We start from the raw sequence: 24,966 nt of genomic DNA on the forward strand, positions 1-24,966 counted from the left end.
AGCTCTAACAAGATAATTATTAGAGAATTCTATATGGTCTATGAATGATATTATAAAATTGAAATATTCCTTTGCAAAAAAAAAAAAGGTTTCTGACAGCTAGTATGAGAGGTAAACACAGAGTTTCAAACAGTAGAAAATGGACTTAAAAGATAACTTTATTCTGGTGCAAAAACATTTTTAATAGATATTCAGAAGGTTTTCAAAATAATGTAATAGATGTTAAAAGTTTTTGAAAAAATGAACATGAAGAGTGGATTTTTAAAATAACTTTATTTTTGATTGAGAGGGATACATGCCCATGTGGACCATAAATTAGGGTGAGGAAGGTCGAGAAAGGGTGGGAAAGAGGATGAGAAAACTGCCTCTGATATCCTTTTCTCTTCCTATATCTGAGGACCACTCCCAGCAGGCCAATTGTATCAGTACCTGGGAATGGGGGATGGCCACCTGATGCAACCCTCTGTTCCCAATGTGGAACATGTTCCGAGGGTACTGTTTCAGTGGTTTTGATAGTTCTGAGATGCTGCTGATTTCATTGCTCCAAGAATGAGGAAATCCTTCCGAGGCCCATTGGTGACATAGTCCATCTTAGAGATCTGATTTTCCTAGATGTTCACTGTCAAAGCTTGGTCTGAAGAGCTGTCCAGTTTGTTCTGCCCTCCATTGTACTATGTTTTTCCAGGCCTCAATGAACTGGTTGTCATGTCTCCCGGGAACATCTGGGCATGCCATCCACTATATAAGCCTCAATAACTGTGGTTTCTAGTTTTGAGACATGCACTCCATGATCAGAACACAAATCTTGTGATTTCCCCTGTGGTTGGAGTTCTGAGTTCAGTGATCTGGTTGGGGGTGGTGAGGAGTGCCCAGAGAAACCTCACCAGAGATGACCCCAACTTGATTCCTGTGTGTTTCAGCCAATGTGGGGGTCCAGCTGACTCACCCACATCAGCCTACACACAGTGGTGGCTGTAGTCACCTGGTCATTTCTGAATCCAGCCCCATCTCATACACAAACCAAGGATGCTACAGCCTAGCCCAACCCTGCTTACCAAGCATTCGGCCCTCACGCACACTGTTGAGAGATACAGCCTAGTTGGAGTAGCTACCAGTGGCCTCTATGAGGCCTGTCTCCAAGCCTAGTTCCCTCTCATGCTGGTATGTATGTATAACATACTGATCCAGTGTGTCCTACATCCCATTTGGGTATTGGAACCTAGCTCACCCTGACCAATCCCACTTTCCAGCCCATACTCACGCTCATAGGTGCCACCACCTATTCAATCAGGCCTACCACCAGCCTTGGTTTTCATGCTCACATTGGAAGTTGCAGCCCATTAGAGAGGTACCCCAAATTTCCCTACTTGGCCCACTTCCAGCCCCCAATCTTACATTTTCTAGGCAGTTCAGCAGTCTAGCCTGATTGGACTTGTCCCCGAGTCCCAGCACCTGCTAGCTGGTGCTGTGACAAAGTCCGACCAGCATGTACTTAGTCTGGCTCATGTATACACCAGTGGATATGGCTACTTAGCCCAGCCTGGCTCTCCTCCTAAACCAACTCATATGCAGGCTGATGGGCTTTGTAATCTTGCCCAGCCTATTATATCCCCAGTCCCAGCTCTCAAGCTCACCAGAGGGAGCAGGGGTCCAGCAGGAGAATCCCTGCAGCTCCCCTACTGGCTAGTCCCCAATCCTAGTCTTATGTGTATGTGTGGGAGCTGTGGCCCAGATGGGCATGGCTTGCTTTATCTTGGCATTAACCAGTGGTGCTGTAGCCTAGCTGCATCCAGGTTACCCTCAGTTTCAGCTCTTGCTGGCATGTGCTTCAGCCTAGTCCAGTCCAGCCAGCCCCTGGTCTTAGCCATAATGTGAACTGGCTGGTGTTGTGGCCCAAACCAGCCTGTCCTGCACCCCGTCTTGATTCGTACCTCTACCAGTGGGTGCTGTGAGCTGGCCGAGCCTGACTGACCCACAGACCTTGCTCACACACATGCCAGTGGGCATTGTAACTTGGCCTGGACTGGGATGATTCAAGCCTTGATTCTTGTGCTTACCTGTAGGGAATGTGTCCTAAAAAGGAGTCCCCCAGGATCCTATATCAGGTCACCTCCCAGTGGCAAATATTACATGTATCAGTGGGTCTTTGGCCCAGAATGATTTGACCCACCTCTTGTACTGGTAGGTGAAGTGGCCTTACCTGACCAGCCCCCACCTATTTCAGCTCCTAGTATTGGTTGTTACAGCCCAGCTTTGCCTGGGCCATCCTTGGACCCAGCTTCCACATGATTCAGTGAGTGCTGAGACCTACCACAGCCCGTCCTATATCCACTGTCTCTTGTGAGCAGCAGTGGGTTCAGGAGCCTAGCCCAGTCTGGCACACCCCAAACCCAGTCCACACCCGTATCAAGGGATACTGTAGCCATGTCCAGCACAGTCCACTGCCCCTATTCCAACTGTCATGTTCACCAATAGTAACCACAGTCCAGTCAGGGCATCCCTTTAGTTCCTGCGGCAGGCTCTCCTACCCACAGATCTTGTGCAAGATGGTGTTTGCTCTGAACCCAGCTGAACATAACCCATCACCAAGCTTGCCTTTGCCATCAGATGCTGCAGCCTGGACTGCCCCCAGTACTAACTCTTGCTGGTGGGTGCTGCAGCCTGGTCCTGCCTAGCCTGTCCCATCCCTGGCTTTCATAATAGCACACCCTAGCCCAGCATGTCCCATACTCCATCCTGACTCATGCTCGTGCCGGTGTACTATGGTTTGCCTGGCCCTGGCTGGTTTGCCCCTACAGAGTCAACCCATACACTTGCTGACAAGTGAAGCAGCCCTGCCCAGCCTGACCAACACCAAGCTCTGACTTATATGCTCACCAATGGGAGTGAAGGCCTACCAGGGGAGTTCCCCAAATTCTCCCACCAGGCTCACTCCCAGCGGATGCCAGCAGGTGCCAGCAAGTGCAAAGCCCTTACCCAGCACAGTCTGTACCCCAGTATCAGCCTTTGCATGTGTTGGTGATGTTGTGGCCTGATCTGCTCTACACTCAGTTCTTGGGTATGCCTGGGCTAGCCCAGCCTCTTTCCAACCCCACTGCCCATAAGTGTTGGTGAGTTCTGTGGTCATGTCTAACTCTGCCCATCACCACTGCCAGCCTGTGAAGCAGCCCAGACCCAGTCTGGGAATGTATCCTAACAAAGGAGTCCTGTGAGCAAGCCAGCTGATATGGCAGTCCCACATGGGTGAGCTCACAGTCCCCTACAGAATCTGCTCCCAGACCCAGTTCTCTCACGAGCTGATTAGTGTTCTGGCCCAACCTAACATGGTCTACACTCTGCTCTGACACTCACTGATGGGTACTATGGTTGAGCCCTGCCAGACTGCCTTATCATGGCTTAGGTATGTGCCTCAGTAGGTGGTAGCCTATACCAACTAGCCCATTGAGGTCTCCCACAGAGGCGTTCATACTGGTTTGGCCTCAACAGTTCCTCAGGTTTCCCTCATCTAAACCATCTGGTCTCAGCTCCCTTGTTTACTTGCAAGTATAGTAGCCTGGTTGGTGGAAGTCCCACACAAGTCACTCCTCACCTGTCACATTCGTGGCACTTCTGCCTCCCACACATGTCTAGACCCACTTCCCTGAGCAATCCACAACCTCTCATGCCCATGAATATGCAGATCCCTAAGCCCAGTCCACTGGTGATGTGCCTGCCAGCCTGGAGCCCTGCCTGCCTACCCAGGACCCTTGCACACTCACATGTGAACCCTCAGACCCTCTCTGCCCCCTATATATCTTTTAAAAAATAGAATAGGCAACTGTGCTGGCACACTGGTATAGTTAATATAAATTTGACATGAACTGAACCCAGGATGCCTGCCAACTATTACCTGCTTTTCTCCCAGCAGCGCAACACTTGCCTAAGTACAATGCAAGCTAGGCAGTTGCTTACAGCTGGAGGAGGAGTGGCTGTTTAAAAGTTAAGGTACTGCTTGGGGCATCTACCTGCTGTGTTGTTTTGCATTAGCTTAGTCCTGGCTCTGTTATTTGAGCTTCCTGCTGATGCTCACCTGGGGAGATATCAGGTGGTTGTCCAAATGCTTAGTTTCCTCCTGTCTATATTGGATACCTGGATTGAATTTCAGAATCCTGTATTCTTTTTGCCTCACCCCTGTCTGTTGTAAGTCTTTGGGGAATGAACCAGAAGAAAAGACCTGCTTTTACTCTTCCTCCATCTCCCACGTGACATCTATCTTTATATGCATTTTCAAAAAAAAAAGTTTTTTAAAGTAAAAATGTGCATTTCCTTTTTTTACACCGAAAGTAGACTTTTAATTTCACTTTCCATAGTCTTGTTGACTATCATTGTATTTTATAATGTGAGGTTGGTAGGAGTGGGATGCTAATTCAGTTTTGAAAGGTTAATTAGAACTTGATTTCTAAAAATGAGACACTTAAGTGTTTCTGAAGCAGGAATGTGGCACAAATGTTACGATCATCCTTGGGATGCTCTCATCCAGGATTGGGGTGTCTGGATTGCAGCTGGGGCTCTGCTCCTGATTTCGTCTTCTTACTACACGCCATGGGAGCGGGGAGATGAAGGCTCGAGTGGTTGAGTCTCTGTCACCCCTGAGAGAGGCACAGAGAGAGTTCATGGCTACATTCAGTTTTCTGTGGCCTTTGGGACATGGATGGGCAGATGGGAGATCTCTGTCTTCCTCTTTCAAATGAATTTTGAAACATAAACATGGTTTGGTTACTTTATGCCAGGGGTTTGGAGATGCAATGTAGTGGAATAGTGACCTGGGGGTGTTTCAAGTTACCAAAATGTTTCTTAAGGCTTGACAGTGACTTCAATGATGCTATACGATTTTCTCAATTCCCCTTAATTAGAGATGAGAGCAGAAGTACTGTCTGTTTTTCTTAAGCAAAACAACTATAAGCATAAAGTGTCTCCAGAGAATGGGGACCCCTATGGAGGATAAGGCTGTGCATCCAAAGAAGCAAATGCACAGGCAATGGGAGCGATGGAGGTGTAGGTTGCAAAGAAACTTTAGAGTCCTAGCTCATGGAACTGGATGTGTAGAAACCAGACACACATTGCAAGACCTGACATTTCTTTTGTTCCCTTAACATTTTAGCAGATTACATGGCCCTAAAGGTCTTCTCCTGGACTCCCCAGCTCTCACCTGTATGTTCTCCATGCAGAGGACAGGCTCCCCACTGAGGCTATGACACTGGGGAGTAACCCAGCAGATGCCAGCTCTTTCTGTGTTATCCCTCTCTGTGTGTCTCACATAAAAAAATTAAAAAGAAAATGGTAATTCATACTCATATTCGATACTAAGCACTGTTTAGCATTTGCCATGCACAAGTCATTTAATCCCCACGATAACCCTTAGGTATCTACCTCATTGTTATTAACGTTACACTTGTGAGAAAATTTGGCATGGAGACATGTAAGTTGCCAAGCTGGTAAATTGCTGGAATTCATTCCCTGGATATCACTTTTAACTGTATGCTTGGCACTACATAAAATTTCCCATGTACATTTTCATCCAGAAGCCCCATTATCATTCTATGAATTTGGGCTTGCAGAGTTTCTGTAATTTACTCAATGTTGCAAGGACATTAAACAACAGGATGTTCACTTGAACTCCAGCCTCCTGACATCTGTGCACATTGTTTTACCCAGTTCTGGATCCAAGGTCTCAACCCCCTAAGCAGTACTCCTCTATGTCTAATACACTATGGAATGGTATAGTTGGATGGAATGAGGGGATTAGGAAAGGCTTGAAAAGAAGACATTAGCAGAACTCTCAAGAGTCTCTAAGGGAGACAAGAATTCGTGTTTTCTCCTTTCCTCCCTTTCATGTCCATTGATTCAAAGATAATGAACTCTACACATCTAGGTTATATGAAAAGCAGCACTATAAGGACAATGGGACACACACACACACACACACACACACACACACACCCCACAGAGAGACTTTCTTATTTGTTGCTTGTCTTCCGTCATGGTTATGGCAGCAAGATCTGAGCCAGACCACAGTCAGGTACCTGGAACCTTATCCATGTCTTCCAAATAGGAGACAGGGGACCAAGAACTTAAGCCACCTGGTACTACTTACTGTGTCTTACAGCAGGGTTGGGATTCAAGCGTTGTATAGTCCCACTCTGATGGCAGGGTGTTGTAGCCTGGTAAAATTGGTCCCAAAACGTAAGTTCCCTCTAGCTTCATTCTTCTTGTGTGTACTTCTCTCTTTATCTCTTCTTTTTCCGTTACACTGTTACCTTTCCAGCTTATTTTTTTGTGTGTGTTCTATAAACACTTCTGACTATGAAGATTTACTGCTAATAGGAATGTATTATGTCTCCCAAGCATTGTGTTACTGTTTGAAAACTAAAACTCTAGAACAAATTTACCAGTAACCTACAAACAGACTCTTAGACAAAATCACATGCCAGAACAATCTGTGATTTCACATCCATAGATTTTTACCTGGTTGATCGACTTGATGTTCTACACAAAAGCATAGGAACAGGATGGAAAGAAATGACAATGATTTTTTTTTTTTTTGGCCACAACCTTCTACCCAGTGCACACATTCAGGTATGCACATCACAAAGTCTATCCATATAAATTCAGGATAAATTAATCCATTGATGGCCCAACTCTCCTGGAAGCTGAGCACAATTATATGTGCTTCCTCTGAAATATTTCTGGATTCACTGGGGAACACACTTCTTCCCTTGACTCAAGTTAGTAAGGGACAGCGTAAGTCACCCCAGACTCCTCTTGGCTTGCTTTCCTACGAAGACGATTTGTATTCTTGAACCACCTTAGCATCTTATTCTTTATCTTACTGTGGCTTGTGTAAAACCTCTGGTCCTCCTTTGAAACCTATGTTAAACTTTTCCTTCATATTTCTGTAATCAGCAAAGTTCCTAGGGACAGATAGAGCCTGTAACAGTGGCTCACAACATAGACTTAAATGACTTTGGCTTGCTCCCAACTCTTTGCCCTGATTTCCTGATCGTAAAATGAGCACGTAATTGCATTTAACTTAGAGGCTCCCTGTGAAACATTGTGAAACAAAACTGGCATAAACAATCAGCCAAAAGCCTGAGCATATGTAATGTTAGCATTTGTATCGTATTACTGTACTTAAAATTTTTGGTTTTATAAATTATTAATGTGTTAATTTATTTCACATTGCATATGATTTCCAAAAAGTGTGTCAGTTTGTCACTTATATTGATCTGGGGAACTAAGGAGGTCGTAACTTTACCTGGACTTGTGTGCTCCTCATAGGTGCTCATAATCCTAGAAAATTTCATGTCCTGGCCTTTGCAGATGTTGTTTGTCTAGAGCAAACATTTTCAGACCTTTATTCTCCTTCAGTGACTAGAGATGATAAATTATAAATGCAACCTACTTCCCATTAATTTATAGCTTTAGAGAGGAATGAAAAAGTTTCATTATTTTCCTTTAGCAAAACCTTGTATCCCACATTGGAAAGTGAACAATTTCCTGCACCTTGAGTGCATATTTCTTGTCCCCGGAATCTCTGGAAGCATTCACTCCTGCTTTTACCCTTGAGTTTCGCGTTTCACACAGTGACTTAGTTGCTGAGAAAACAGCTCAGTGGTGTGACAGGTTGGAGTGATTTCATGGTTTTCCTGAGGCACGGCTTCTGGAATATTGCTAGACGAGAAAGCAAGGTGGAAAAATGAGCACCATGTGGTAACAACAACCTTAATGTGGCGTCCCCAGCAGCTTCTGCTTCCTTGAAGGGATCAGTCCCTTGTCTGCTGTTAACCGAATGGTTGTCAAAATTAGGCATGCATGGGGGTATGCAGGTCAAAGAATTGGGAGTCAGTGGATGAAACATTGTGTTTTTGCAAGAACATGTTTACCAGTTAGAAATATTGATTATGTGGCTATAGATTTCCTGAAGTGAAATATGACTGTGTTAGCGTGGCAAAATGTTGTGATTTCATTCCTTTTGTTCCCTTCTATAGATGTTTTATTTATCTATTGAAAGCGATGAATGCCTGTATAAATAGCTTTAGAAATTATATCTTGGCTAAATCCTTTCCTATGCTTGGCCTTAGTCAGGAAGCTGCTTGCTAGATATTGTAATCTTTGTCCTCCTCACAACCTCAAAAATATACTCCAGAATAAATACCTTTTGGTAGTACTTTAGCACATGAGTACATACACAATTTCAAACAAGCTTGAGACAGTGTCAGACGAATAAAACCTGTTGATTTCGGAATGCTATAGAAACATGACAGGGACTAATTCAGTGGCTATGAACAAGCTGTGTAATTCTTTGAGCCTCTTTTACCCCATCTGTAAAATAGAGAAAGTAATACCCACTGTACAGATTAATGTGAATGAGATCTGAATATCATTTGAAGCCCCTGGCATTATGCTAAACACATCACTAAATCTAACTGCTTAAGAGCAACTGGTTAAAAATGCACTTTCAACTTCATTGATGAGATTTCTTCTTTTCTTGTCCTTCTGAATCTGTAACCACATTTGATGACATTTAATGAGTACTTAGCTCATCCTTTGTGACTTAGAGATTCTAGTGCTTAATACTCCACAAATCTTGTAGGATTCCTTTAGAAAAAAAGTGAAAAACCTGCAGAAAACGAAAGGTAACTTGAAGATAATTTAGCCCACATCACTATTGCTTGTATTTGGTACTGACTTTGAAATAAATGACACAATCGCAACATTTATTTCTTAACTTTTAATCCATATCTCAACTATCTCACAGCTGTGCATTGGGTAGAAATGAATATAATTTAATAACTGAGAAAAATAGCAAATAGGTCCCTTGAACTAATTTCTATTGACAATGATATTGAGCTTGCTTGAAATTAGAAGACAGTGTTGTAGAAAGATCTTGGGTTGTATGATATCATCAATGTCTGCTGATTATAAGAGCGATTAAAAGCAGTAACTCAGACCTTGTTGCTGGTTGCCAGTTGAAATATTTTCTAAATTTGAGCATTAAGGTAACTAAGTTTTCTTAATTTTTAAAATATTAGTTCAAATAACTGGGAGAAAAAAAACAGGAGATGGAAGAACCTGCGATTTTCTTTATCCCAAAGAAATATCTCTTTCATTATCCCCCACCCCTTGACTTGCAAAAGACAAGGGAGGACAAGAACAGGCTCTAGGTCGGGCAAATTGGTCTCACCGTTCCCTGCCAATGCAGATGAGTCCCCAGCGCAGGAACTCTGATTTTTTCCAGTGGTGTACATTAGCACACTTGGGTTCACGTTTGCTCTCAAGTGCAATGGTACTTAGATTGATGCTTAGAAAATAAAGCTGGAACTTACATCTTCCTGGAGCATTATTCTGAAATCTTGACAGTTAATTCTAGGGTCCTCCACCTGTTACTAAGGAGACACAGAGGAACCCTGTGTCCAGGCTCATGAAAGGTTTCTTCCATGTGAAGAAACAGCCATGAATGTATCCTTTATTTTAAGATGGCACAGTTCAGCCCTATCTGTGAGCTTCAAATTACTCTTTTCCTTAAATGAGTTAAGGTAACTTTTTTTTCATTAGTTGGAGCTACATTTTTTTTTCCTGACCACTACTGGTGCCATATTTCTGTTGGGTGTGAGTAAGGGGCTGGGCAGTCCATTGGTAGAAGCCCTTTGTGTTTGTTCCCATGAAATAGAGGTGTAAGAGAGCAAATGCATTCACTGTGGAAGCATACTAGTGGAAATGTATTCCAAAATGACATATACTCTAAATATAATGCACAAATCAAAAATAATGTATAATGTATTTAAAAGCAGAAATTACAATGGCTTCCTCAGAAGTGATGCTAGAATTAAAAAATCTAGAAAGTGACAAGGACTGGTTGACACAAAAGGCAAATTACAAAGAGAAAAATGCACAGGTTGGGAGGAGATGCAGTGTACACATCTTGTGGAGAAAGGGTACAGCATACAAACAAGGATGAAAACAGTGGTGTGATGAACTGCGAGAACAAGGAAGTGTTTAAGAGCTGATAACTGAGAGAAAAGGGAAGATCATGCAAGGGTTTGACAACAGCTGATTCTAAAAAAATTAAAAGCATTGTGATCACATCTCATATTGTATTCATAAGCCTCAGAGGGAAAATAAACTTGCCTGACATTGCATCACCCCTCCTTGGCAAAGCTGGATTCAGGACTTGTAACTCTGATGCCCAGGTAACTTTGAAGAAAATTGTTGATTGTTGATACTGTTTGGGTTCTTCTGGTTGGTTAGGCACCTTACGTTATCATGAAAAAAATCACCAAATTATTTTGGAGATGAAGTCACAACTCCATCAAATGTTTCACGTAAACCTAATAGAATCACAACATGACACATGCTATGATGTATATCAATAATTGAAAATTATCTGTAGCATGTCAAGCATGTTGGAATGGTAATCAAAATAAGAAAGTAACAAGTGATGGTGAGGATGAGGAGAAATTAGCTCCCCTGTGTGTCCTTTAGTGGGAATATAAAATGAGGCAGTCATTATGACAATAACTAGGAAGTTCATCTAAAACAAAGCCATAGCATTACTATAGGGTGAGCAATTCCATTTTCTTTTGGCGAGTAACTGAAAGAAAACAGGGAGATGAACTTGAGTAGACACTATACATTTGTATTTACATCATCATTAGTCACAATAGCCAAACTGTGGAACAACCCAGTTCTAACTGCAGGTGCAAAAAATTGTGGTAAATACATAGAGTGAAAGGTTATCTGTCCTCATAAAGGAATGGAATTTGGATGTGTAATGCAATTATGGAAGGATCTGGAGAACAACAGGTTAAGCAAAACAAGCCAGACACTGAAGAACACTGTACCATTCTACTTATATGTTACTTTCATAGGAATAGGAAAAGAATCATGGTTATCAGAGATGGGAGAGTTATTTATTAAGAATGAAATTTTGATTTGGGGTTATGAAAAATTCCGGACCTGGAGAACAGTAATGGTTTTATAATAAGGTACTTAATGCCATTGAATTATATATTTTTAAATGGTTAAAGTTTTAAATTTTATGTTATATGTATTTTATATATATAATGGAAGAGTCATAAAAAGAAATATTACCCCTTTATGTTTTAATACTGTAAGTTATAGATGAAATGCTTGTCTATAAAATACTTACTACTTGATAAAAACGTACAGACCAAACATACACCTTTTCTCTTAAGAGTCTGTGTACGTAGTGCATGTTTTGTCTTTAGCACATCCACCATGACTTCTTAATGTTTTAGTTGTTGTTGCTTAGACCTAGTAGACTTGGGGAATAAAAGCAGTCATAGGCTTATGTTATTTTATGGATCTGTCCCACCAGAAAAATTTATGTACAAGGAATGATTTTGTATTATTTATCTTTCTATAAAATATGAAGATTTTTTTTCACAAGTTCATTGGAGTGCAGATTATGAAAAATGTGTGGATTTTACACACATACATAAACTTTTCTTTTGACTGTTTCCTATACAACGTATGAAACTATATTATAGTTGTAGTATATGGTTTTAGACTTCTATAACCTAAAGATTGTCTCTGAAAGAGTAACTTAAAATATGGTGTTTTTTCCCCCCTGTGGATAAAAGTCAAGCTTCAGTGTAAATTATTTAGCTAGCTGCATTTATTTCCAACTGAATTTTTTCCTGTATGCATTATGCTGAGCTTTTTCGATCTTCACTTCTTATCCTGAGGATCAGACTCTAAAGAAATAGTACTTAAACAAAAAGTATATGTCTCATTTCTGGGCGTCACATCTTCCTCTAGCTCGTCTGCCTTCTGCTTTGACCAGAAGTGTTGCCCACCATTTAAATTCAGAAAGTTGATGATCGTGTGCTGCTGTTCTCCTGGGAAGTGTCTGCACTGGGAAGTGCACTGGTACTGGTTGGGCGTGGCTTCTCCCATGGCCAACAGACAGGTGGTTTTGGGGGTTTCAACCTGTTCTCCAGGAACTGTCTGGACCTTGACTCTTCAGGCAGTGGTGAATGCTGTCGCTGTAGGATGAGTGTGGATCAGACAGTGGTGTGCACTCCTCAGTTACAACCATGTCTATAGCCTCCAACCTAAGATCTTCTCATTTGTTGATCTCATTATTTAGTGGAACATTAAATGCTTGACTGTGGTGTTAAATAAAAAATACACTAACTCTCGGTCCCGGCACAGTGGCCTAGTGGCTAAAGTCCTCACCTTGAGAGCGCCTGGATCCCATATGGGCACCAGTTCTAATTCCGGCAGCACCACTTCCCATCCAGCTCCTTGCTTGTGACCTGGGAAAGCAATTAAGGATGGCCCAAAGTCTTGGGACCCTGCACGTGCGTGGGAGACCTGGAGGAAGTTCCTGGCTCCTGGCTCTGGATCGGCACAGCACCGGCCATTGCGCTCACTTGGGGAGTGAATCATCTGATGGAAGATTTCCTCTGTCTCTCCTTCTCTGTATATCTGACTGCAATACAAATAAAAGAAATCTTTAAAAAAAATACACTATCTCCACAATAAAAAAAAGGTGAAATAAAGCAAGAAAGGAAGGAGTAGGAAGAGAAAAAAGAATAGGAAGCATGGAGAGATGTGAGAATGTCGCTATATTCTTAAGATTTAGTCTGTGAATTACATTGAGCATTCTCTTTGTATTAATATTATGTTAACATAAAAAAATAAGTATCAAAATTTTTTTTTGAAAACCACCACTGATTCATTTGAGATTGGTGGCAGGGATGCGGGCAGAGAGGAAATGAGAGCTTCTATCTTCATATATTCGTATCAACAACCTGCACTGGCCTGAACCAAAGCTAGGAGCCAGGAACACAATCGGGGTCTCCTATGTAGGTGTCAGGAACCCATTTCTTGAACCATTACACCAACCTCCAGAGTTTGCAACACAGAAACTTGCAATTAGCCTGTGTGGTCAGCTTTAAAAACCATATACCCAATCACAGGCTGCAAACATACTAATCACCATCTTAGCTGGAAGACTGGATGCATGCCCCTTTGGTTTTTGTTAATATACCCTCAGCGTTTACGAAAGCCACTGCTAATTTTGCTTACTAATCACCTGAAGTTTAAGTTCTATCTTCTTGTTCCCGGTGAATTATTGTTACTGTCTACTTTTTTTTTTTAAGGGGAAGAATGGAAAATTTTAGTTTTGTCTCCAGATAAAAAGACTAAAGTATTGAAAAAGATGATCTTTGCTTTTTAACCAAACCCTTAACACTCCCTCCTTAGCTTTATTTGCTTGGTTTCTTCCATCCTTCATTACTTTCCCTACCACGAAGCACATTAAGGGATAGCAAATGCACAGTTTGAATCAAAATAAAAATACATCTAACAAAGGACTTCTCGAATCTAATTTTTCCCTTTGTGGGCATTTTACCTCTATAATTTAGCTTAATGTGTTGAGATTTTTATACCTGGACAAAAATAGAATGTTTTAATCAAATACATTATATTCCTTTCTCCTTCCCCTTCTTCCCTTAATGCTAGTTTGGCCCATTAACCTCTGGGGACATCTATCTGATAATAAAGGTCTAGGGTGATAAGAAAAAGGCTTAAGTAACCTCCCAGAGTGAGTCTTATTATGTAAAACCTTTCAAAATTGAGTATTCATTTGTTTTTAGGAAAACTGATTCTCATAGCTCTGTTAAATTCAATAGTTCAGGATGTAGCTTTCAAACTGCATTTTCTCTCAAGCACTAGCATTCACTGTTATGTGATAACATTCTGGCCACCAATGTGGACAGTTTAGCAAGCACTTGGATGCACGCTATCCTTCAAAGCCATGCATACCATTCTTTGCAGACCTTTAAGAATCAACCCTCTCATTTTATAGTTGGTGCATCGAGTCTCAAAGAAACTGATGGAGTTACATTAGCTGCTACTGCTGGTAGAAATATAGCTGGGAATGTACACTCAGTTGTTCTCTTTTTACAGATTTATTTTATTTAAGGTCACAGTTACAGAAGGAGTTGGCGAGAGACAGATAAAGAGGTCATCCATGTGCTGGTTCACTCCCCAAGTGTCTACAAAGGTGGGGTCTGGGCCAAGCCAAAGCCAGTAACTCAGAGTTTACTCTGGGTCTCCTGGGTGGATTGAGGGGTTCAAGACCTTAGTCCATTTCTACTGCTTTCTCAGTCAGATTAACAGGGAGCTCCACTGGAAATGGAGCAGTGGGGAGTTGAACCATTGCCTATGTGGGACATTGGTGTTATAGGCAGCAATTGAACTTGCTATTATGCCACAAGGCTAGCTCTGACCCAGTTTTTCTGACTCCTCGCTCACTGAAACTTTATTTCTCTTAGATATAAAACCAATATATTTAGCGTCGATACAGAAAGCAATAAAAATGAAAATTAGAAAAGAACTGACTGTTACCTCTCAGTTAATCGCTGTTCACACTGTGGCATATATCCTTTGAGGTTCATGTCTATTATGTATAAAGTACAATTATGTGTTTGTTTGAATGTGAATTATTATGAAGCTACAATTAAGTTTCATTGTAGCTGAGTCAGAACAGATGCATATCAATGATGACAAGCCTATCTCAATGTGTGTATAATGCAATTTGGGTCTCCTTGTCTTCTCCATAGGTTTGTTAAGAATGAAGAAAGCAAATTGGTTCACAAAAAGGGTCAGCTTTGATTGAACTCTCATTTACACTGTATTCCTGAGAACTCAAAATTAGAGGGGGGAAACGTGCAACTTAGTAGGTTTAAGTAAATGTAAGATGGATTAAAGAGGTACACCCAATTTTAGACTACAAAATGACGCTGCAGATGCTTTGAGGCCTGCCAGGGTGTCCTGGTCAAGTCAGGAGTCAATATGCTGAGCCACAATGAGTACTAGTGAGGAGAGATGAGGACGCCACTTTGTGCTGAGACTTAAATCACAGGCCATGTTTCTGGACAGAGTGATTGGACTGAACATCTGCTTGGTAGCATTGCTAGCTGTGTGATGTCAGGGGTGTGAGGTTTTGACTCTGTTACCCTCTGCTTAATAGAGATAGAAAATGTGTATAAACTTTGTAAGTACCTGACATATTGAGAATAATAAGTGCAAGTTTTCAAAATGTGATATGATCATATTGCTTAGTACTGTGGCGTGTTCTGTCTTGCTTTAGTTTTACTTAATAGGTGATCCCAAGCTGACCTGGTTTGTGCTGCTATCTCAGAACCCTGGAGTATGTGTTCTTACTATGCAAACTACGCTACCTTGCATAGAACTGCTTCCCCCACCACTTCCATAGCCACTTAGCCACATCTGATAACTTAACTCGAAACTGTCACATAGGGCTGGCAGTGTGTCATCATTCGCAGTAAGCAATCTGGGCTTCAAAAGACAATAGTGCAGTGGAAGTAAATATGTCCATAGGCAGAAACGGGGAGAAGTATATCCCCATACTTGCAATACAAGGATGGTCTCACAGCAAAAGGATAGATAAGGCCCTACGTTGTTGGGAGACACCTCCGTGGCAGTATGATGGACTTCCGAGGGCACTTGGAAGACATCTAGTGAAAGACTGGAGAGGAGAACAGTGAGGGGTCAGGGAGGGGAAACCCCAGTGCCTATTAAACTGTGTCATAAAAGAAAGAATTTAAAATATGCATAGTAAATCTAGTTTTTCTTGAAAAAAAAAAAAGACAAGGAAGAACTTGGCCTTTTGTTTTTGTCCAGGCAGATCATCAGAGAGGTGAGCAAGACTATAGCATGATGTGAACACAAATGGAAGACATAAAGTATGACACATAAGCCTTATGCCAATTCAAAAGATAGGAGGCCTCAGACCCCATCACAAGAGAGAAATAACTAGTGGCATCCCTACATCTCTCTGTAGTTGAAAGGGGCAAAAGAAAGCATGGCATGTCAGAAATCTATCAAGAGCCTGAACATGTAATTCTTTTCCACTAGGGGTGGGGAGCGGGGAGCAAACTGGAAAGAAAAAGCAGACTTATATTGAGGTTTGTGGTGATGATCTGCATGTGCAGTAGTCAGTTAAGGGCTGGTGTTTCGTGCACAACACCAGAACATCATGGTTGCCCTCCAAATGCTGCTCTTGTCTGCTTTATTTCTTCCTTTCTTCCCTTTCTCTCACTCTGCAACTCCTATGTGAAAGAAATTCTGTGCCCACAGGATTAAAAATAGTGCAGAATCTGCCCTCAAAGACTCTCCAGCCTGACATAAAATAGTGAAGATTAGGTAAAAAGTAAAAGCCTCACCTTAGTGAGAATGAGAGTATAGTCCTGTGAGAGCACAGAGGGTTCCTCCACTCAACCTTGGGAATGACTGAAAGCTTTTTCGAAGACAGGAGATCGAAGCTGAGAGCTGAGCAGTGAGTAGAACATCTGTACACAGACAAGAAAGAAATTATTCAACACCATGAAGTAATTTACATGCAAGCATTTAAGAATCATGAACAAGCACTGTGATTGGAGAGTGAGACACTTTCAACGTGGTGACATTTGTTTTTATTGATTATAAATTTATTTGGGGTGAGGAAGAGAGAGAGAGAGAGAGAGAGAGAGAGAGAGAAAGAGAGAGAGAAAGAGAAAGAGAGAAAGAGAGAGAGAGAAAGAGAGATACCTCCCATCTTTTGGTTCATTTCCCAGATGCTCTGGAGGAAGGTCTTGCTGGATTTGGCCAGAGAAGGGAACTCAAGATTTGAGCCAACCAGGGACAAGGAGTCCAATCCACGTCTTTTTATGTGAGTGGCAGGGAACCGTTTTCCTGATACATCACTACTGCTTCTCAGGACCTGCACTGGCAGGATGTTAGAGTCAGAAGCTGAAGCTGTGACTTAAACCCAAATTGTGTCTTCAGAACTGTCTTCTTGAGGACTTGTATGATGGCTCTCAAGTTCACATCTGGAACTGAAAATCTACATACAAGTTCACCTTCTTAACATGTATATTCATCTGAAAATCCAGTGTGAATAGGAGAACTCTTGACTTTTTTGTTTGAACTTTGCTTATCCTTATCTAAATAAAGGGCAATGCAATTCACTCAGTTGCTTAATTTTTTAATGCATAGAATTCTTTTTTCTTCACCTTCCATCTTGCATTCGTTGTATCATCAAGTTCTGTTAGTCTAACCTGTAAAATGTCCCCAACTTATTGAAGCCCATTCATTGAACTTTTTCTCCGTGACTGCTTTATAGTTCAAACCTTTACAATATTTTCCAAGATTATAATATTTATAATATTTCCCAAGCCTATTTAGAAATTATGTCTTCAACTTCCATTTCTAATTACAATTCTGGTCTCCCACTCCACCCCATTTTTCTACATAGAATGTTATTCTTATGTTTGTAAGTTAAACAATTTCCCAGTGAACTTGGACTCATACTCCAGTCCTGTATTAACTCCGTTCGCATATCAGCCATAATTTCTGCTGGCCAGTCTTTTGGTTCTTGCTAACTAACTTCAACACCTACTCTAGACTTCACCACATTCAATCCTCAACCATTCCCTTTCTAAAGACTATCAGGAATATGAAACCCTTAGAAGTGTGCTATCTTCCATTTCACCTCCAGACTTACCCGCACTTATACCCTTTTGCCCCTTTCTGCCAGTCTTGAAGAGTATCCCTCCTAATGTAGTGCCTTCTTGGGCATTGTTCTTCCTTATGCAGTGTTTTTCCATTGGCTGTAGGAACCTTGAATCACTGGGCTACAATTTTTGCCTGCTAATACACTGTAAGTTTCTTGTATCTAGTGGGAACTTGACATGTGTTAGCTCCCTTAATCCCTACATTCAGTCTACACAGGGGTAGTGTGATTCTCATTTTGCAGTTAGGCCCAAAGCCACACAGCTCAAGCAGAGCCAAGATTCAAACCCACATATGATTGATTCAAAAGATTATGTTAATGCCAATATTGACATACTTATGAAATGAAATTACATTCTGTGTGTAAGCCCTGAACTTATTAGCTATTTAAATGAATATCTCCATATCTAATGCCTAAAGGAATAATTGTATTAGTAGAGACAGCACTGAAGATTGTATCCATAGGGAGTTTGAAAGAAACTATCTATACCACACTTTCCTATTTTTTTTTTTTCTTGTACTGCCTGGTGCTGTTTTTTTTTTTTTTTTTTAATAGCAATTTAACCACCTACAGAGTAACTTTGGCTTACAAATTGTCTTAGTGCACATGAATGCTGTTACTCTGTTCTTCAGTTTTTGGAGGTTTGGTTTCATTTAGGCTTAAAATAATGGATGGGTACAATTTGTAAGCACATCACAAGTGACTAAATTTGAAAAGGGAAATGTGTTTTCATACAGATTTTCTTTTCAGTCTGTTTCCTTGGAGATTAAAAAATATCTGGCACCTGAAGCTGCACTTGCAATAGAGATATCTTTTAAAATACACAGAATCATGGGATGTTAAGGTTGGAATGCTAGTAGGAAGGGATGCTGTTGGGATAAAGAATGCAGGTTTCTGTTGCATGATCGCTTTTTAGGGGAGCTGTTGTGTGTGGGGCTGTGAATCATCATTTATTCAGTGGGGGAGTTGCTAATTTCTGAGTCTTATTTCCCTGGTTTATAAAATGTGGGCAGTATATTCACTACCCCAGAGGGTGGTCATTTCATGCTTTGCAAGTGAATCGTGTATCATAATACCTGACCGATATGTGCTCACGTCATGTCAGATCCTGCCCTTTCTCTCAGTCCCCCATCTTCTCCCTAAATTCAATCTCCATTTTTGTTCTTCTATATTCTCAATGAATATTCACAAGTATAACTTGTAAAAGCCTTCCTACATTTCCATTCTATTTTCTTAATGCTAGAGAATTGTCATGTATACCTTGGGAATAAATGAATATTTTTTGTATTTTTTAGGTTCCATAGATGCCATTTTCCCTCTTCATTTTCTAACAAAATTTAGTTCTGATATATTGATGAATATACAGACCATTATTTCTCCCCTATTTTTCCTGTATGGGTCTAGAATATTTATCACAATTCACTCAGTAAGCATCATTTACCTCATTTGAGAAAGAGAAGATCAACATGCATTGCAAATCTTCAGTAGAATAGACTGAGAAGATAACCCATATAATTTGAGTAAGTTGCTTTCAAGAGATAAAGCTATGTTTTGAAATTTAGGCCAGTTTAATTCCAAGCACTGTGCTGTGTTAATGTGGTTGTAAATACTTCAATTTTGGGCACTGTGGTGTTAGTTCCTTGCTTGTAAAATAGATTTCAAGTCCTGTTAGGATTAGGGTGCAGGAAAAAGTTGAGAGAAGAGGAGGATGATAGCAAAATGTACGTGCCTGCTGGACCCTCACCCAGAGAAGTCTGTCCGTACTCTAGAAACGTCTGTTTTCTCCTGACTTGCGATTCTTAAGTTGGGCAAATGGGATGTTTATTTCTAGTTTCTTTGTGGCATTTAGAAACACTGTTAGACAGCAGTGACTTTCCTATGCCAAAGAAAGAAATACTATGTTGTAAAATTCCCCAATTCTTGCAATTGATGCCAGTGAACAAGAATTTCTCTCACCTGGAAGGGGAGACCTTGTTTGTGCAGCTTGAGTTTGCTGAGTGTTCCTTTCTTGGGAAGTGGATCATTTCTAAGGCAGGTCGAGTGACTGTTCTTTTTCAGTTTCTATTCCTTGGTGATCTATTCTACTTATGCCACCCTTGAACTTATTTCATAGACTTGTGTTCTATTATTTCTGCATCTCCATTGTCATGTATCATCTGACTACAAACAGGGCATCATCTTTTTTTATATTGTAGTTTTATTTGTGAGGTAGAACATCCTTTTGGGAAGCTAGAGACTATTCATTTTGTAGAAATATTGTTGTATTCACTTATAATTCATTATATCTATGCCATGCTTGAATTCATTTCACAGGGCTTGTATTTTATAGTCTACACATCATGATCTTGATCTATCATATCTGTCTGCAAAGAGGGCATCTTTTTGTGCTGAAGTGTTGGGTATTATTTAGAGTTTATCTCAACACATCTTGAGCACACAGCCCTCCTGATGCATTCATTTGACCCAATCACTTCACCACTCTCCCACCTTGATACCTCCTGATGCTGTAATTCCATTTCTAGAGTTGAAGCTCCAGAGTGATAATAACATAATGCTAGTCTGGATGCTTTACATTTCCAAGAAATCAAATGGCCAAATAAAACTGATACATAGAGCAAAACATTAGCAATCTCTGTTGAAACTTGTAATAAACACTGATTTGAAAGGCACAGTGGGGATGAGGGAGGGTGGGAAAGAGTGGGATTTTCTGTTTACTGATTCACTCCTCATGATTGGCACTGAAGGGTATTGAGCCATGCTGAAGCCAGCAGCCTGGAAGTTCATTTGGGTATCCGTGTGTGTGGTATGGGTCCAAGTACTCGAGCCATCTTCTGCTTACCTAATTGTGTTAGTAGGGGCTGGATTGACATGACTTGGGGTGGGAGGTGACATGATGACTCAACTGGCTAATCCTCTATCTGCAAGTACCAGTATCCCGTGTGGATATTGGTTCAAGCCCTGGTTGCTCTTCTTCCCATCCAGCTCCCTTTTGTGGCCTGGGAAAGCAGTACAGGATGCCCCCCAAAATCTTGGGCCTCTGCACTCATGTGGGACATCTGGAAGTCTTCTGGCTTTTGATCAGTCGGCTATTGCTGCTGTGGCCATGTGAGAAGTGAACCAGTGGATGAAAGAGCTTTCTCTTTCTGCCCTCCTCTCTACAAATGTACCCAATAAATATATAGAGACATATTTTTAAAGATAGTGATTGGTACTTGAGCCAGCACTTTTTATCTCTTCATTTAATAATTCTTTTGAGGTAACAGGGAATTCCCATTTAATTAAAAAATTGTGCAATTCTGAACCTGGAGGTTGTTTGTATGTTTTGCTTTTTTATGCAGATCACTTGTTTCCCCTCTTGGACCAAGGATGGTTACCACAGCTATAAATGAAACCTCTTCAGAGATCTTTTAAAGATTTATGTATTTGAAAAGTAGAATTAGAGAGATCCATCTTCCATCTGCTGATTCATCCCCCACAAAATGGCCACAGTGGCCAGGCTGAAGCCAGGAGTTTGTATGACAGGGTCCCAAGCTCTTGGCCATCTTCTGTTGCTTTCTTTAGCTGGGAGCTGGATTAGAAGCAGAACAACTGGATTTCCCATCAATGCTCCTATACATCGCAAGCAATGGCTTAATGTGCTACACCACAATGCTGGCCCCTAGAGGTCAGAATGTGAAACGCATGGGACATAAGCATATTTGCAAATCTGTTTTACTCAGGAAGTAACTCTTTTTCCAAACGTTAATCCATATAATACCTCTAAATTCTCATTAGCTACAACTAATTTGTATGCCTGCCCCAGACTAATTGCTAGTAAAGTGCAATGATGAGATCATCACCCAGTGGTTCAGAGCAATCAAAGTTTAAGCCAATCACCGTGCACTGTCTAGGGCTGGGAAGGGCCCATCCCAGCTGAATGCATTGCCATCTGCCTGACTGCAGATAAAATTGGAGTTCTATTAGCAATCAAGGAGGAAATGCTTCCATTACAGAGTCAAGAATTTTTGAATATATTGAATCTGTATTCAAGAGGAGAAATAATATTTGCTACAGCTTTAACTTTGCTGTCTCTGCATTTCTCAAAATGACTGGTAAGATTTCAATTAGGCAGAATTGTCTTTTTGGACAAAATTCATTATTTTGTTTCATTAAACAAGTCTTTATTAAATATCTCTTACACGATAAGCATTGTTGTAGAGGGTAGATATACCATTGTGATAGAAATAAAATAAAATTGCTACTAATAATATAAAAACAAGAGCTGGAGTTACTATGTGGCGAATAGAATGATGAATTTGTACACAGTCTTAAAATGACCTCAAAGGATAGATTTATTACAATTGCCATTTTTTTCTGATGAGAAAACAATGAAACTTAAGAATCTTGACAAAGGTAGCATGCAAAGCAAGTTTAAATAATTTTGAAATAAAGTGTGCACATCTAGAAAGCAGGAATGAGCTGAGTGGTCTTGCTTGTGGGAGCAGTGGTTTCTGATTTTGTTCTAACTTGAAGGACATTCTTTTTTATTATGTTCTCTCAGCCTTAAACTCCATGACATCTGTTTTTATCATAAGTTCAGAATTTAGATGAAAAAAAAATCTGTTTAGATGGCATTTCCCCTGACAACTCTCTATTCTTATTTCACTGCTCTGACGTCTGAGGAGCACAGTCTGGACTGGGAGACCTTAACAAAGCTGACATTGTAATAGCTCCTAGCTTTGTGTTGACATCAATAAACCTTACCATCAAATAAATCATGCGATTTAATGAGAAGCAAGATGTGAATAGCACACATCATTTCCTTGCATAATATCTTTTAAAATAATTTATCTGTGTTTTAAAATGGAGGAAGTTCCCACAGATGTGGATTTTGTTTATGGTGTTGAAAAGCAGGGAGGCTGGCAAACTGGTGATGCAGCTTATAGGTGAGCCAGAGCCCATAGAACGCCTACTGGCAGGGACTGAGCAGGTGCTCTCTTCCTTGGTTGGCTCATGGGCTTTCTGTTTGACCATGCGAGCAAGCACTCTTAGAACTGGTGAATTCAGTAGTCCCCTAAAATTGGTACGGTACTTAGTATCTGCTGTAGACGGTAATTCCATTATGTTAGTGATTTGCAACAAGTTTTAATTCTGTGCTTGAGTTGAATTAAGTCTGTATGGTTCATGTGGACCTGGTTTACGTGGACATCGGCTTAAAGAGTTTCAAGTGGTTCTGTGTCTGGCATTTTTGTCCCACAGTTACTATCTTACAATTCTTAACTTTTAAAAGTGTTTGCCTTATTTGTCTAAAAAAGTAGACTTAGAAGGAGAGAATTAGAACAGGTGGAGGGTTATGGAGAAAGACATCTGCTACCATTTGTTTCACGCTTCCAAATACCTGAGGCAGCCAGAGATGAACCCCACCCAAGCCAGGAGCCCAGAACTCTGGTGAAACCCAAGAACTTGAGGCACCACTGCTCTTTGTCAGGACTAACCTTAGCATGGAGCTTGATCTGATGTAGAGGCAAACTCCATCCTGAGCACTCTGACAGGGAGTGTGAGCATCTTAATCTGCTGTGTGGTGATCCTTCTCTAAATTTCTTGATCCTCGAGTTTTGAACAATAGGTTGCAACTTTTGTCTTATTTAGGGCATGTTGGATGAATAAGTACTGCTGAAGCCTGCTCTTCTCAGGAGTAAAAACTATTGTTGTTCTGCTAAGACTATAGAATGTGTCTTAAGGCCTCTGTCAGGACTTGGCACAAAGCCACTTCATGAAGTAAGAGATCCATGCCCAAGCCCCAAATCATAGATGTGGGAATTTGTGCTTCACCTCATGCTTGAGGCAATGGAAACTTCAATTTCTGCTTAGGCAGTTCATTGATGATGTAATAGGATGTGTAAAACAGTATTTAATGACAAGCAATCAATTTACCCAAAAGTAACAAAGTTAATAGTTCAGTCTTAAAAGGTGCAAAACCAATGAATTTCTCCTTGTTTAAATTAGAGTAGTTTGGGTGTAATTCAAAATGTGCCTTGAGTCATTTTACTATGTTTAAGTATCAATTTGTCTTCATCATGGGTGCAGTTATTTTTTTTCCAATTGGTTGATGATAAAATTAAATAAATCAGCAGACTATTTAGCCTTAATTTTTGTTGGGACTTAATTGCTCTTTAATTACTTCAGTGTTTAATTCTCTGGTGACATACAGAAGCTTCAGTCATGACATGTAACCCATCTGCAATATCAGAACCTAATTTCAGGCTTCCTAATAACAATCCGGTTGAGAACTCCAGTTTTATGAAACTTTATAAGACCATAGAGTAACTGTTTTTAAAATCCTGTACTAGTTATGTAAGAATTCTCCTTGAGCATTTCCAGAAGTTCCTGTGTGACGGAAAAATTTCTAGTTCACCTGTTAGATATGAAATTTAAACAAAAGTGCCAGTTAATAAGATCAGGGCCCCTTTTCTAGTTTAAGGCTGCCTTCTCTGCACATTTTGGGGACATAAAGCAGTCAAGCTTCATGATGTCTGATAAGGACACTAATTCCATTATCATAATAAACATGTTTTCATAATAACCTTCACTAAGCCCAACAGCTTCCCAAGGAATCCCACCAAGAGCTAAAGAATTAACATACACATTGGTGACATTAGATACTGTAAGTAACAGCTTCCATTGCCACCTACTAGCTGGGAGGCCTTGAAAATGAATTTCTATTCATGAATAGATTGACAAAAAAAATTACTAGAGGAGTTGTTGCTGTGGCATAGCAAGTTGAACCTTTGCCTCTGATACCAGTATTCCATCTGGGTTCCTGTTCAAAGGTCAGCTGCTCTATTTCTGCTCCAGTCCCCTGCTAATGCTCTTGGGAAAGCAGCACAGTGTAGCTTACGTGCTTGGACCCCAGCACTCATATGGGAAACTCAAAAGAAGCTTCAGGGTCCTGAGTGGCTTAGCCCTAGCCATTGCTGCCATTTGAGACATGAACCATCAGATGAAAAATCTTTCTCTGTCTCTCCTTTACTCTCTGTAGCTATGCCTTTCAAATAAACTAGAAAAAATAAATCTTTCTTTAAAAAGACAGAGAGACAGACCATGGCATCACTCTGTTTATTGGCTGAGGCTAAGTTGGTGAATGTGGTTTTAGGGCTGACCACCAAATGGGCGTGCAAACACGTCTTCCCGGTCTTGGCTGTGATTGTGGAAAGTTTTGCTTATAGGAGATCCCTGATGGTACAGAGGATGAGGGGGGCATAGGAAGGTAAGGGCTCCCCAAAAAGGACAAGAACAGAATGGGATGTTCATGGTTTCTCAAGCAGGATTTGTTAGACTGATTTCTCAACTACTCTAAGCTCTAATTGGTTGGAGGGGTGAAAATGGGCAGATGTTACACT

Source organism: Ochotona curzoniae, unplaced genomic scaffold (genome assembly GCF_017591425.1).
Source record: "Ochotona curzoniae isolate NIBS_2020 unplaced genomic scaffold, NIBS_Ocur_1.0 contig_1, whole genome shotgun sequence".
Taxonomy (NCBI): domain Eukaryota; kingdom Metazoa; phylum Chordata; class Mammalia; order Lagomorpha; family Ochotonidae; genus Ochotona; species Ochotona curzoniae.